Source organism: Vombatus ursinus, unplaced genomic scaffold, assembly GCF_900497805.2.
Source record: "Vombatus ursinus unplaced genomic scaffold, bare-nosed wombat genome assembly UNPS02014830.1, whole genome shotgun sequence".
Taxonomy (NCBI): Eukaryota; Metazoa; Chordata; class Mammalia; order Diprotodontia; family Vombatidae; genus Vombatus; species Vombatus ursinus.
Window position 1 is genome coordinate 40,049,282 of NW_020954608.1, and position 16,672 is coordinate 40,065,953.

General features: G+C 37.1%; 1 pseudogene; it reads left to right on the plus strand.

The window, feature by feature from the left end:
• Positions 1–4,699: 4,699 nt before the first annotated feature.
• Positions 4,700–6,924, plus strand: LOC114025227 (annotated as a pseudogene).
• Positions 6,925–16,672: the final 9,748 nt, after the last annotated feature.

Here is a 16,672-nt window from a genome sequence, read left to right on the forward strand (position 1 = left end):
GCATTTTACCTTTCTGAGCCTCAGTTTTCTCATCTGTAAAATGAGAATTACAGTATCTGCCTCACAGAGATGAGGTTCATTTGTGTAAATATGTATAAATTACTTTGCAAACTTTTAAGTGCTATATATGTAAGTAATTATTATTGAACCATAGCCTTCCTTTGGTTTCTATGTGGAATCTTCCCTCTCTCAACTTTGAGACTGACATTTTCCATATGTGGACCTTCCTCCTACTGTCTGTAGCAACCACTTACCACCAGAGGGCGATCATGGTATCAGACAAGCTATAAGTTCCTTTCTGTTAGTATTCTCCTGGCAGCTATACATCCTGGCTAGGCTGCACTCTGATTCTGACATGAGCGTGTACGGTTGTGTGCATCTTTATCTGCCAATGAAATCTCTTGACTATGACCCCCGCCCACCTAGAAATTTTTTCTTATGTCTCTGGATGTGTCTCATTAAATTATGTTCAATGAGGCTATTACTTTAGAAGCATTAAATGACATGATTAAAGGAAGATGAATCTGTTAACATCAGAGTAATCAGGCCACACACTTTCCAGACTGTGACCTTCATTCATTTTGATTTTCAAGCTGCCCAAGCAGCAGAGAAGGCAAAAACCTGGACGTTCAATTCTTGGCTGCTCCCAGCTGGGTGCTTGCTGAGAGATGGGCCGCTGACTGACAGCAAGATATTCTGGCCTGGGGGTGAAGGAGCTGAAGGACCATCCATCTTTCCCAGCCCAGCTATTCAAGAGCTGTTGGTCCTAGAAAAGGAGTATCTTGTGGAAGAAGAGCCAGAGCAGTGGGAGGGGACAAGGACATAGTGGTGAATGATAGGCGTTAAAGCTGTAGTAATGAGTCTCTGAACATGGATCCACTGGAACCCCACACAATGTAGTAGTTGTGTCAGAGAGATCATAAGGATCTCCCTTGTACTGAGGATGGAATAGGGGAGGACCCATCAGAAGGAAGAAAAGGCTTAAATTGACTTTGTGGATTTAGGTGCAAGTTACTTCTGCGTTCTTTTGCTAGGTAAATCAGACTTGTTCTGTATCTGATAACTTGTTAAACTGAGTGCTTATAAAGTGAGCCAGTGAACACCCTTGGGAATCCTGCCTTACATAGAGATTTCCAAATTTATTGGGGCAAGTGAGTTAGAGACTTTAAAGACCCTCAAAGCGACCCAGGCCTTTTGTACCAGTAAGGAGCCTTGGACACTGTGTTAAACATAGATTTAGTATAATAAAAGGTACAGAGTGAGAGAAGGAAAAGAGAAATCCAGACAAAGTGATCTAGGACTATTAGAAGAGGAAGAAAATAATTTGGTGGGGAAAATAAATGTGTCTATTATTTGCAAGACAAAGGAAGCATGGCTGAGCAAATGTCAGGCTAGCCTTGGAGTCTAGAAGGCCTAAGCCTCTGATGGGTATCAGTTGTAAGACATTAGATAAGTCATTAATCTCTCAGTGACCCAGGAAACTCTCTAAGACTTTTGATGTAGAAATTCTCAGCATTGAAACAGATCACAACCTGCCTATGATTTAGTAACCTGAAAAACAAGGCATCCCGGCCCTCATGGAGTCCATACGCACAGTCTGTGTTGTTCATTCTTTGTTCTCGAAAAGGACCAATGACATCACAGGATGGCATCTTGACTTCCTTATGAACTGGATTTAAGTGAGGCAGAGCTGAGCAAAGTCATCAGCCTCATTCCTTCTTCCAGAGTCATTGGAGTCCAGTGACAAGACAAAAGTCAGGACAACCATCAATGGTCCAGGATGCAACGGATGACCTTGGCCTTTCTAAGTTAAGGTCTCAGTTTGTCTGAGACAAGACACACACACAGGGCAGCTAAGGTTTTCTTTGAAGGATTCTGAAGGGGGAAGGAAGGGCTGGAGTGAGAGAGGATAGGTAAGCAAATATAAAGTAATTTTTGAGAGGGAAGGCACTAACAGCTAGAAGAATTGGGAGTTCATACGGGAGTTGATCCCTTGAACTCAGCTTTGAAGGTACTTAGGCTTGTGCAAAGGAATGGCATTAGTACAGTGCAGGCAGTTACTGTGGAGATATTAAAAAAAAGAAAGAAAAAAGGAAAGAAATCTTGCCCTCAAGTGGCTTACACTCTAAATGAGGAAACAAGAATTATATGAAACACAAGACAAAAGCAAGTCTTTGATAATTTAAATGGCAATCATAGGCAATGATGACAAAGCACATTGTAAAAGAATAATCAGTGCTGGGTGGAGTGAGGTTTGAAATATATTTTAAAGGACTGGATGAATATGTATTGGTGGGAAAGAGGCATTTTATATTTTTTTTATTAGATTATAAACTTCTTCAGGCAAAGACCCTCTTTGAAATCCTGAATAAATTCAGTGCCCTGAAATAAAATCCAGTGTAATGCTAATTAATAAAGTAAAGGGACTAAAGGATCCCAAGTCTTCCTATATATATCAAATGTGCCTAGAACAGAAAGCTAAGACTCTGAAGTCTGTCTTCTGTCTTAGATCTCCCAGAAGAGATTATTGTCTTCCAAACAAAATAATATAATTTTTTCTTTTTAAAAACATCTTATCACTTAATTCTAATCCATGTTTTGAAACTTTACATGCTTCTTTTCAGCATGAGATAATAATCGCTGTGTTCCTTTTTAAGGACCAAGTTTATACTGCAGAGTTCAGAGATGTAATCTTTCCTATTTCTATTTTGCTTTATTTTTCCCTAAGAATTCTTGGCAGCAGATACAACTAAGGACTTTCTTCTCTTCTAAAACTCATACATATTTATTGTCACAAAATACAATTGCTTCTTCTTGACCAGGGGAACTTTGAACAAAATGAATTATGAATATTGTTTTATCAAGGAAAATAACACTGACAATGGAAAAGCAGACTAGGAGAAAGTGATTCAAAGCACCTCACTCAGGAAGGATTAGAAATACAAAATGACTTTCTACTTTGCTCTATTCCAAAGGGAAGCTCCTGAAGAATTACCCATAAGGAAAAAAAAAAGGAAAATGATGATAAAGCTTCAATTATTAACTTCCAGGTTTTTTTTTTCTATCCATAAAATATGCCTTTGCATGGCTAACATTCAAATTGTCAACAAATTTATAAGGGAGGGGTCGCCCCCTCCCCCCAGCACAGACCTTAGTTGGTATAATCACAGAAAGCAAAGTAGATTACAGAGGTAATGAAGTATTTATTATCTAGGTGTTAACAAGGCTGATCCCTTTATGATATGTAAACACATTTCTCTGATGAATTAAAGGAAGCAATGTGATTGGCTGAGAAAACAAATATGGTTTGACCCCAGGGGCTTTAAATATCTAAAACTGGGAAGGAGGAAGTAGTGGAAGCTCAAAGAAGTGGGGAAGTAAGACACCTGGAGGATTGGGGGAAAAGGATTTTTCTTTTATCAGTCACAGGATCCAATAGCATATTTACTTTCCCAGTTGGTGTCAAATCAGAAAAATTACAAGCCAAGAGTTAACTGTGTAAGAGACCTCTGCAAAGGGGAAAGAGAGAATTTCTTTCCCTTTCCCCGCTTGCTGTATAACTTTGAAGGGGAGATACTCAAACTATAATAAGAGACACACTATTCATCGGGGAGCAGAAACATATATTTGAAACAGGCATGGATGTAAAGTTACTCCAGTGAAAAAGCACCTTCAAAGACCATGATTTATGGTAGCAAAGAATAAAAAGGTCATGGAAAAGATAAGACCAGGTTCCTTGGAAACATAGCTGAGCAAACTATCCAGTAGAGACACTGCACCCAGTGGGAGTTGCATGAGAACTCTTTTGAGAGAGAACTTCTATGTTCGACAGCACTCGGAGTGGTGAGTAGTAGACTCTGATTCACCTCCTTTGTACTCCAGGTTTGATCCATGATTTTTCCATGAAAGCCATGGATATTTATATATGTATATTTATATTGGGGATGGGGGGGGAGGGAGAGAGAGATTTTGTAGCAACTGTTTTTACTATGCCATCTTTGTAAATGCCTTTGCTGAGAGATGGTTGCCATTCTACTGGCTAATTGTTAATGAGAAGCATACTAGTGGGGGCTCATTAGCTGTACAGTTTTTCCTTAAAAGTAGCCACCCATAGGATTATCTCTAGAAACTGAAGTAGGAGCTACCCTCCGGGGACACAACCAGAACTGGAGTTAGATAAGTAGCCCAGTCGGGACATTATACATTAAAGACATAAAAGAAGAGATTTTATTTTCATGTCCTATCATTACATTTTAGATATGCCCAACCCCTATTTTGGTTGGCCAAAGTGCTAAATGGATATGAGTATATGAGATTCTAAGGAGACTTTTTTCTTTTCCTGTTTCTGGGAATTCCTTGGGGCTTTTAATTTTATTTTTTGAGATGTTATTTCTCATGTTAGATGGAGGTATATTTTCCAAATTCCCATTAAGGTTTTAATTTTTTAAAATATCTTAATCTAAGACTCTCCATCATTCACTTTAAGCTCTATGCCCTTGTCATCTCTGCCATGCTGTAGTCCTGCTTTCTTAGTGCTCCTTCAGACAATCCTAACAGACATCTAATAGCTTCCTTTATCTAACCCAGAAAGCTGGAAATATCCAGCATGTTCCAAAAGAATTCCACAGTTATGCCGTGGGAAGCCTTCCCTGTTGGGAGGTGAGGCCTCAGCATAGGCTCCCAGTTTGGCCCCCCTGGAATGCCATTTGGCTGCCACCTCTCGACTTGGGCCACTGTTGCTGCCACTGCTTTCCCCCTCAACCAGGAGGGATGCTGCAAGGTCACTGCCCTCTGCCTGCAGATGACATACTCTAATGTATTGCAGGTTCTATACTACATATGGGAACTATCAAGGTTTATAATGTCAATAACTTCTCCTAGATGAAAGATAGCTTTGACAAAGATAACCAGCTGGGTAGAGCCTTCATTTGTTGATTTTGATGGGAAGAGACATCTCTTCTGTACTTACAACTGCATCTCTGAGGGTAAATACTTTTCATCAGAGAAGAAAAGATTTGTCCTCCACGTTAGAAAGTAGCAAGTTTCTAGCTAGAAAAAAAGGAAAATAATCTTCCTCAAAACAGAGTTAGTGTTGAAACAAATTTAAATGAAAATCTGTCTGAAAATGAACCCTGGATAGATTAAAAAACAAACTAGAAAATAAGAATGAACTTGCTGTTCATAAGAAAAAGTTGGAGAACTTGAAACTTGGTTAAAAGCTCGTGTTTTTGAGAAGCAACCAAAATGGTGTTAGGAACTTTTCTAATAATTACAAGTCCACCTGGATGTGGAAAAACAGCAACTCTACAAATACTAGTTAAGGAGCTCAGTATTGAGGTACAAGAATGGATTAACCCTGTTTTTCTAGACTCCAGAAAACATGGTATGAAAGATGGGTTTAATCGTGAATCAAGTTTCCTTATGGTTCCTAATAAGTCTCAGATGACTATTTTTCAAGAGTTTCTGTTGAAAGCAAATAAATATAACACACTGCAGATGCTTGGTTATTGTCTGCACACTGATAAGAAGAGTATTTTGATTGAGGGTATGCCTGATCAATTTTATAGAGATCCAAGTACTTTACATGAAATACTAAGGAGATTTGTGTAGCCATGGTGATGTCCTCTTGTATTTATAATCTTGGATAGTCTCAGGGGAGACAGTAGTCAGAGATTATTGTTCCCCACAAAAATTCAGGAAAAGTATTCTATATCAAACATTAGTTTCAACCCTGTGGCACCAACAATTATAATGAAAGTTCTTAGCAGAATAGTGGCATTAGAAGCTAATATGGGTGAAGGAAAAATTGTTGTCTTTGACAAGCTGTCTTTAGAGTTGCTTTGTAAAGGATGTTTTGGTGATATAAGAAGTGCAATAAATCATCTCCAGTTTTCTTCTTTTAAAGGTAATTCAGGGGAGACCAATTTTTGATCAAGGAGAAAAGGAATGTCTTTATTAAAATCAGATGCTTTGTTGTCAAGGCCAAAGCAGAGAAAGTGACTTGATAATACTTTGAAAAACCAAGAAGTCTAGGCAAGTGGTTGCAAAAATGCCTCTCTCTTTCTCTTCAGAGCTTTGGCAAAGATACTATATTGTAAAATAATAGCTCTAACGGAATTATAATTTCCTCAATTACCTTCTTATTTGTCAGAGTATGAACGGGACACATTACTTATTGAAACTGAAGAGGTTGTAAAATAGTTCCTGGAGAGCTATTTAATTTATTCTTTCATCAAAACTATGTAGATTTCTTCACTGAAATAGAGGATCTTGTGAGAGTCAGTGAATACATAAGTATTGTTGCCATCTTTGGTGACTGGAATTCAAGAACTACACTCGGGGAGTATCTATAGCTACAAGAGGTGTGATGCGTTCCAACAAATCCAGAGGTTTTGCATATTGCCAAGAAAGAGAAGCAAGTTTTTGACCCTGGAACAAGCCGCAGTGGTTTCTGATTAATAGAAAGCATTGAGAAAATTGCCTGTCAGCAAAGTCACTTTTTTCCAGTTTCTGCTTACCCCTTTGTGCCTTCAAACACAGATGTTGCCATACCTGGCTATGCTAACTGATTCAATGAGAAATCAAGATCAGATTGCTTTTATCCAGGATGTTGGAAGGCTTCACCTAAGGAGGTTTTTTGGAAGATTGAAAATGGAAGCTCTAAATGATAAGAATTCTGGAATGGTAGTCTCTGCCAGTGATGATGAGGCTAATTTTGATGGAGCATCACCTACAAAGACACTTGTGCATGTGGACAAAATCAAAACTTCAGAGGCTGAAACAAAGGCATCCGTCATTATTTCTTCCTTCAAGTAGACTAGTGGAACAGATCTGCCTGCCAGCCAGCCACAGCCTGCCACAGCTCAAGGATTCATGGAAGAAGAGGAGATCACAATAGAGGGATATGACAGTGATGAAATGTAGCCAAATAATCTACCTGATGGTCAGATGCTCTTTGACAGATTCACTTTAATTTTATTCAGTGATAGATGAAGTTACTTAAATAAAGTTAATGTGCTTTCAATGCTATTGAAATGATCGTATTGTTAAAAGTCCATTTGTACAATGTATAGTCTGTACTTGCATAGTGTATATAGTATGTACACTTGTATTGCTGTACAAGTTCATTTATGGGACCAACTGTCCCTTTAAAAGGAAAAAATACAAATTCAATAAAGTTTTAAATGTTTAGCTTAAATCTGAACCCTGTTTAGTTAAAGTAGTATTGCCAAAACAATCAAAAAACAGACAAGTATTTTTATGGAAAAGTTATGAAGTTTTTGAATTAGTAAATAGTAAGACCTTCTAAATCAAAAATTTTTGCACTAGTATTTATTTTGTTCTATAGATGGTATACAGTGGAGAGGTCAACATTAATGTGTAAGTTCATGTGAAGGTTAACGCTAAATTTAAAACTATAGAGAGAGCAATTTTAGTTGAGTGATAAGGTCAGAAACCAGACTGACCCTACCATCAATCTCTCTCTCTTTACTCTTCAATCTGTCCCTATCTACTTGTTCCTTTCCTGCTACATACAAATATAATCAAGTCTTCCCCACCCTGAAAAAAACCCTCACTAGACCCTACCATCCCCTAAGCATGATCCTATAATCTCTTCTCCCTTTCGCAGGAAGGAAGGAAGGAAGGAAGGAGGAAAAGCTCAACTGTACAGAAGAGTTTATAAAAACCATGTTAGTTTGCCAACATTAAAGTTGCATCAACTGTCCGGTGCAGAGATCTATTCTCTTATCTCCCTTGTCTTCATCAAAAGCCACTTTTCCCTATGTTCCATTCCTTCAAGGAAGGTTCCTATGTAGTAATAGATTTCTCCTAGAAACTATGCCCTGATAATGAGTCTGTTACACTAGCTCCACTACATAACAGAATACTTTAACCCAAATGAAATACACAATGATTAAAGCCAACCCTTAAGGAGCGACACTAATACTGAGAATTTCTGGAAGTCTGGGAGACATTGGCCTGGGAGGTCATTCAGTATTACTCCAGCTACCTACTCTAATTAGGTTTAAAATCAGCCTTATGCAGAGCCAGATACATATTGAGGCTATGCCGAGACTAGATGGATCGGAAGATAATAGATTTGTATTTCACAGACCAAACAGAAAAAAACATTCTCTCAGAAACAGCCATTCTCCAGACCCATTTAGTCACGTCGATAGAAGCAAATGCCATCCCCAAAAGGAGTTTTGCTATATCCTTATTGTTTGCGGATACAAGTCCCGGGTCTGATCATAAGGCCAAATGACCCTTGCTCATCTTTTCAAATGGAGTTTTCCCCCTTCATATTGCTCAATGCCAAAGTGCTAAGCACCCCTCCACTGGTGATCTTTGACAACCTCAAGACAACAGGGCCTTTTTCTCAAAGACACAGGTAGCAGAAGTTTCACAGGCCTCTTCGTATGGCACGGCTACTTTAAGATCCTGACAGTCAGAAATAATAGCATTTACGACTGGAAGGGCCCTTAGAGATTATGCTATTTAACCTCTTCCATTTTTTTTGCAATCGCCTTCATGGATTATCTTGTTTCTGTCCAAAATGCAAACAGATTAGGCCAGAAAATCATGACTACTTTGCTTCCTAAGGTAGTTCAGGCTGATTCTGGATGACTCTCTGCTGTCTAAATACTATGTGTTATGTTTACTGAACTGAACCAAATTATGCTGCTAATTATGGACAATGGAAAAAAAACAATAAATGATTGTATACTATACCAATCTGAGGTATTTTTAGTCTCATTTATACAAAACTCTAACCTTAGGAACTGGAACTAGGAGGAGGGGTACAAACAGTCCCTGTATGAGTACAACTTTGGCTCTCTTTTCATTGGATTAACAGTTTTTTAGATCAACGAAAACACAGACACGGAATTAGTTTCTGAGAAGAACTTCATACTATGACTAAAAAAAAAAACCTCCCCCTTCTCTCTTCCCCACATTACTCTATGCTAAACACATATGTTCAACTCTCTTAAGACTTCTGAGTTTATGTGTCATTCTCTGTAAAAGGGTAACCCAGAAGAGAGTTTTTCTGTTTTCCTTCCTGAAGTATGTGCTACAAAAAAAAAAAAAGCTGCACCCTACCCCCCATTTAATAATCAACTGTGTAACCATCAGTCATTCTTCCTCTTGGGTGCTTTCCATACAGTGAAATATTTAATAGAATAGCAACTAGAGCTTTAGAATTTTCGGGTATGCAGACAATTCTTTATATACAGAAAAATAAGAACGGAGTTTTCAAAAACTGAATTGGATTTTAAGATTCACAGGACTGACTAACTTAAAAAAAAATACAAAAAAGAGGCATAACATAGTCATAGCAGATGAAGAGCTGGCTTTGAAGCTGAAAAGACCTGGTTCAAGGTCATTCTGGCTATATGACACTGAGCAAATTCACTTAACTTCTCAATGCCTTATCCAATTTTCTAAAGCTATAAATTGAAGAGAAGGTGCCAACCTAAATTGGCAGAAGTAGTTTCCTCATCCAGGAATTCCTTGGGCCAATGAAATCATAGGTCTAGACTCTATCCCTATAGAAGTAAGTTGAGAAACACTTGAAAGACCCCAGCTGAGACAAAGAAGATGTGACAGCATTTAAGAATCTTCCTTTAGAGCTACATTTGAATTTTCCCATTTTTTTCACTAAATTACATATGTATATACACATGTGTATACACATGAGTATTGTGTAATATTTATATACTATATTTTTGTACGTGTGTGTATCATGTATATGTATGTCGTGTGTGTGTGGTGTATATATAGATATAGATTTATGAGACAATATGGCACAGTATAACAAAATCACATGTTTGGTAAAAATACAAAATCCAGGCAGATATTTACATGTATATTTTGCACACACATATATGTGAAGTCCAAACATGTAGGAAAAAGAGGTAGCAAAGAAAGACCAAATGGTCTTAAAGAAGAGTCATCTCTGAAAGGAAACATCTGGAAACATTTTAACTAGCCCACAAAGTTTAGTCCAACCTTCACAAAGTGAATAATTAATCTGAGCAGTAAATGAAGATAACTTCTTAGGAAAGAAAAGCAGATGAGAAAAACATGCAAGAGAAGATCCTGTCTAAGAGGAATGAGAGAAGATGTGATATAACTTTAAAATTGTCTTTTGGAGCTGTGTTTGGGCTTACCCACCCATTTCCCTAAAGAAGCTCTCTTCCAAGAATCCTCTCCAAACAAGACCTGCACATGTTGTCCTAGTACATTACTGAATGTCAACAGAGGAACAAGGATCCATCTTGACTTCCTCCCTAAAGACCTCTTATCTCCTCTTTGCTTTGCTGTAGATATCAGTGATCTCATCCCTTCTCACCCTACTTTGGTCTTACTCTATCAATCATCTTCTCTTGCTTTAACTTTCAGTCTTTTCCTCTCTCTATTAGCTCCTTCCCCTACAAACATGCTCAGGTCTCCCTTATTCAAAAACACTTTTCCTTGACCCTGCTAAAACCTCAAGCTACTGTCCCTTCTTTCTTCTTGACTTTCACTATCAAAAATCCTTGAATGAGTAGTCTACACTGTCTCCACTTTTTCACTATTCACTCATCCTGTCACTTATTGCAACTGAGCTTCCATGCCCAATGACTCTACTGAAATTACTATCTCAAACAAAGGCCACCAATGACCTCTTTCTTAATCTCTAAGTTCACTGGCCTTTTCTCCATTCTTCTACCTGATCTTGTTGCAGCAGCTAATATCACATCCTTCAGAGGGAAGGGAAATCAAGTACCAGGTACAAAAGCAGGAGTTCAATATTGGAACCAGGATATCTGACAGAAATATTTCCCACTAATATCCTCATCAGGGATGACCTCAATGCACAGGTAGATGAATCCTATAAATATTTTATGCAGATAAGAAAGTGGTCATATAAGCTGACAGAGTCAGCTCAATCACTGTTTGGAAGGTATTTATAAGACTAGAGATCTTTTTAGTATCTTCACCTCCTTCACATAACTTGCCCAATTGTGTCTCCTCCAGGAGAGATGTTCCCTATGTTCACTTAGTCCTAGCCAGTCATTTTCCTCATTTATCTTTTCTTTATCAGCATTTCTAGCTTCTCCATAAGCAAATATAGTGCTGTGATACTGGAGTACATGACTGGTTTCTTTGATGGCGAAAAGGGTTTATTATAAAAAATCTTTGCAGATCTTCTCCATATTTTTTCTGTTTGTTGTCCCCTTTACAATTTCACATGCCCTTCAGTTTGACTTTCCTTAGATGCTTCTCTTCACAAGCTTTCTTTAAACTAGTTTTACCCTCTACTGCATCTCTCTGTTTATTGAGGGAGAATTGCTCATAATCTTTTAACTCCTTCTTTGATATCTTCAAAACAAGTTTATATTCTCTACTGTGTAGTCCTTGGCTGCCATATCTCTTTGCTTAGCAAGTAAGTCGAATGTTTGCTGATTAAGATACTATTTAGGCTCTTTTGGTCATGTTGCTATGATAATTTATTTATATCAGTTAAATTTCTATATGAAATTATTGTCTATCCACATTTTGAAAATCAATAACTTGTTTGAATAGGTCATGTTGAAATTGTTTTGGTTTTATGCCAATAATCTTTTTTTCTCATTTTTACTCTTTCTTCTTCCTTTGTTCTAGCTTTGAGCTTTGTTCAAACAAGTTGGTAATTTTACCTGTACACAGAAAGTTGATTCAGGAATGACTTCCATATTAGTAACTAGTCATTTCCTGTCAAAATTTAAAATTTCTATGATTACCAGGATACCATATGTTATTCAATACTCACTAAATCTAACACCTTTTGATTCATTCATGAAGAAAATATTCATAGTATATAGTTATGTCTTCTATGTAGTCTGTCATCTTTGGCCTCTTGTTCCTTTACATAATTTATATCTTCTAAATTTTGTCAGTCTTATTCTTATTTTTGTAATAAAGCTACATGTCAAAGTATGCATTGATTTAATTTGGAAGTTCTTATAAGGTTTTTCATAAATGTCTTTACTTGTAAGTATTATATATAAGTATATAATACTTATAAATATTCTTATACTATACTTATTTACTTATTCTTCTACAAAAGATGTTGGTAGAAAAGTGACAATTATTTTCATGATTTGTCCTTCTACAAATATTTCTCATGAACACTGTAATACTAGATGACCAAATGTTCTGTGAAGTGATATTTCGTGTTACTTTTGGCTGTTCCAATGCCACCAATGTCTTTATTTGTGTCTCCAAAGAGAACCTGTAAATAATCTTTCTATTTATTATTCCTTCTGCCTTCTGGTTTCTTTCATTATAGCAAGAATATTAAGGTTGATATGATCCATTTCCTCTAGTCTACTCGTTCGTCACTGAACAAATTTCTCATGCTTCAAGTACCAACAACTGAGTTAAAGTTTATAGACAGTATTAAAACCCTTTTCTTAGCACCTGCCCTCTTTCCTTTTCCTCTGCTACTGCTCCTGCAAAAAACAGAAGAAGTTCTGCTCTGGGCCATTTTTAATTGTTTTGTTTCTCTTTCATGGGTTGCCATGGCCAAAGAATAAATCACTAAGGAGTCAGTCAGGCTATTTGCAATAAACCTTTCTGTACTAAGCTGCTCTTGGAAAAGAGGCTCACTCTGTTGCCAAGATCATATCTGAAGCTGTTCCAACATGGTAGAATCTGTTACAGCCTATGGCAATGGCAATGGCAAAAACTTTGAGCACTCAGCATCACCAGTATGTGATGTTGAGACATTAAAGTAGGAAACTTTGAGGGATGCAGCTATCATTGTAATTAAATAGTGAGATACACATTCAAGGAATAATAAGAGGATTTGATCAATTTAGATCCAAATTAGCATTGTGGATAAAAAGATGTCTTCAAAGCCAAAAAGACCTGGCTCTTAAATCCTGTCTCTGGTATGTACTGGCTTTGTGACCCAGAGCAAGTTATTTAGCCCCGCAGTGCTCTAGCCAGCACTTTCTAAACCATGGGTTGTGACCCCATATGGGGTCCGGAAAAATTTGGCAACAGTAAAAAGGTTTCTGAATGCGCAATGACCAAAAATTAATTCAAAATCAAATGCATAATGAATCCAAGGTGTTTCTGGCAGTGTTTGCCTGTGTTGCATTGCACAGCCTTGGTTATGAACACAAAGCATGGGCACTTTGCACTGTGCATGCTCTCAGGCCAGGGAACACCAGCAACAAATGCAGAAATTCGAAAAGGGGTCATGAGTGGAAAAAGTTTAAGAAGTCCTGCTCTAGGCAACTGTATAAAACTAAATTGCAGAGAAGGTGGCAACCTACATTGGTAGAAATTGTTTCCTCACTGAGGAATTCCCTATATCAATAAAATCATAGATTCAGTCTCTGTGGAATGAAATAATATTTGTGAAGTGCTTAGCATGGTGCCTGGCACATAATAGGCACTTAATAAATGTTTGTTCCCTCCCATCCTACCACCTTATCCCTAACTTGTAACGATTGCATACAGATGGTACTAGGCAATCAACAGATCAAAATTGGAAGGTGCCAACTGGAAACAACACTATCAAGTTAGATACTTTAGAATAAATATAATGAACTATTGAGCTGAGATACCATGTGTCTCCACTTGTTCTTTCCATTTCCAAAGACCTCTTTTCAGCTTATGCACAAAACCAGTTAGTATACTTCTTTATGTTGAATTTTTAACAGACAGAATATTAGAAGAGTCAAAGATGCTTTCATTTCCTTGGACACTCCAAAAAGTAAAAGTGTCTGCCAGCAGTTCCTCTTTTCTCTTCATTTTCTACTTCAGACTTGCTTGTTTTTTCCAGATTGAAGCTGATTAAAATTTGTCCTTATTAAAATACTTAAAATATTATTAAAATTGAAACCCAGTAAATTATTACAACCATAGTACTTGGCTATTCTGCCTTTTTCATTCCATTTACATTTCTTAAAATTCATCAAGTGAAATGGAGGTTTGGGAAGCAATGAGAAGAAGAGGTGCTAGATAGGTGAGGGAAGAGAAGCAGGAGAAAGAAAAGAAAAGATAGCTCTATTCCCTTGGCCAACCAAGAGGGAAAGAGATGGTAGGAGGGGACAGAAATAAAAGCCTGCTTTTGCTCTAATGCAAGGAAAGAATGAGAGTTCGACAAGAATAAAGAACTTAAAAGACCAATCTGAGATTTTACCTACTATTTCTGGTATAATTTATTGCTGGTCATGTGCCTTCTTGCTAGCTTTAAGCCTATTCTTTAGCTCCTCCCTATACTGGAGAGGTTGAAGGAATATTACACCTTGTCTGTTCCAATCTTTGACATCCTTGAAGGTCAGTGGAAGTGGTTTCTCTTAAAAAAAAAAAGGAATCAGTTTTGAATTTGGGGATCCTGCCCCATTCATGAATACAAAGTCACCCCTAACTTTATGACCAAGTAGGGACTATTCCTAAATTGTATAGAACCAAGTGAAGAAAATGACAACATCCCCTCACCCCCTCATCCCAGAATTCAAATAGTTAGAAGGTAAGTATGTGTCATAGGCGGGACTTCAACCCAACTCTTCCTGACTCCAAGGTTGACCTTTATACACTATGCCATTCTTCCTTTCTTCATTTTCTATTTTTCCCTATTAAATTTCATTTGTTTTGTGTTTGGATCAATATTATAGCCCATAACTGTAGTATCATCTAACTATCATCTAATTCACACTTCTCCATATTGTCTACAAGATTATTATTTTTATAATTCAACCAACATTTATTATGTACCTTCTATGTGTAAGGTACTGAAATAAAGGCTAGGGAAACAAATACAAAACAGTCCCTGCATTCAAGGAGCTTATATTCTATTGCAATAATGCGACATATACCTATATACAAAGACAAATTCCACATAGATCCTGCCCTCTGGGAGGTTACAATTTAATAAGGGAAAGACATGTCTGTGGAACTCTTGAATCAGATACTGCTACCTGGGGACACTTTGGAAAATTCTTGTTTCTATTGCTTCTGGTTTGTTCTGGGATAAAGTGAGACAAAGTGGGAAAGCATCTGATCAGAAAAATTGAAAAAAGCTAAGTAAAGGTAGATATGCCCTCTTGAGTGGTTTAAAGATAGTACAAACTTTTAACCAATATGAAATGGTACCCAGGGCATAGAGAGACAAGTGTTATTGTCATCTCCAAATGGAGTAAACAGCCTTAACTTGGAGTCCATCCTCCCTCAAAGGGATTGTAGATAGATTTCAAGGGGTCCATGAACTTGTATAGGGAAAAAATAGGTCTTCATTTTCACCTCTAACTGAAAGTTAGCATTTCCTTCCATTTTTAATATAAACAAGAAACATTCTTCTACGATATGGTAGATAGGTTTCACTAGATGGCTAAAAATACCCATAATTCCAAGTGGTTAAAATCTCCTGCCAGAAAGGCATGGGTTTGCTTGGCAACACTGAATCTCACTTCTCCTCAGGCTTTGGGGTTATGAAAAGTTTTTAAAGATACCTTCTGAGCAACTGACTCTATTTTTATTTTTCTATTTTAACAGAGAGATAGCTAGGATCCACATAATAACATATCATTTATCTGTATGATTCTGAGAAGAGTAAGTTAGGTACTCCTGGTGGGAAAAAAAAAAGCAAATGAAATGTACATATCAACATTTGCAGCAGAAGAGACTGCTCTTTCCCTTATTCTAAAAGAGACTGTGATTTATTAGTTATCTCCTTGTCTCCTGCTGACTTAAAGCCATTCCAGAATCCCAATGTAACTATTATGTTCTTCAGAGGAATGGTGATAACAGAGGGCAGACTGAAATAATAGCAGGTGCTTTTTAGGCGTTCAATCATAAGTAACTATTACAGTTGGTTGTGAATTTTTAAAATCATATTTATTCTCTCTTCTCTGCTAGAAAGAGAGCAAAAGAAAACAAGAAACAAAGTAAACTATTAACGGTTGGCAAAGTGTGTTCCTCACAACACTGTAAGTCAAGGGAGCAAGGGAAATAGTATTTGGTTTCTCTCCATTTTTGGAAGCAATTGGGGTTAAGTGACTTGCCAGGGTCAACAAAGCTAGTAAGTGTCTGAGGCCAAATTTGAACTCAAGTCCTTCTGACTCCAGAGCCAATGCTATATCTACTGTGCCATGTCCCACTTTTTTCTTAATTACATGTAAAACTGATTTTAAATTTGTTTTTTAAAATTTTGAATTCCAAATTCTCTCCCTCCCTCCTTTCTCTACTTCTCAAGGGAGAAGCCAGGCAATTTGCTATAGATTATACATGTGCAGTCATGCAAAACATATTTCCATATTAGTCATGTTGCAAAAGAAAACAAAGGAAAAAAAAACAAGAAAAATAAAGTTTAAAAGTATGCTTTGATCTGAATTCGGACTCCATCAGTTCTTTCTCTAGAGGTAGATGACATTTTTCTTTTCTTTTCTTTTCTTTAAATAGCATTTTATTTTTTCCAAATACATGGAAAGATAGTTATCAACATTCATTTTTATAATATTCTGAGTTCTAAATTTTTCTCCCTCCCCCCGTCCCCCCACTCCCCAAGACAGCAAGTAATCTGATTTAGATTATACATGTGCAATCATGTTGAACATATTTCTACATTAGTCATGTTGTGAAAGAAGAATCAGAACAAAAGGAAAAAAACCACAAGAAGGAGGAAAAAAAAAGT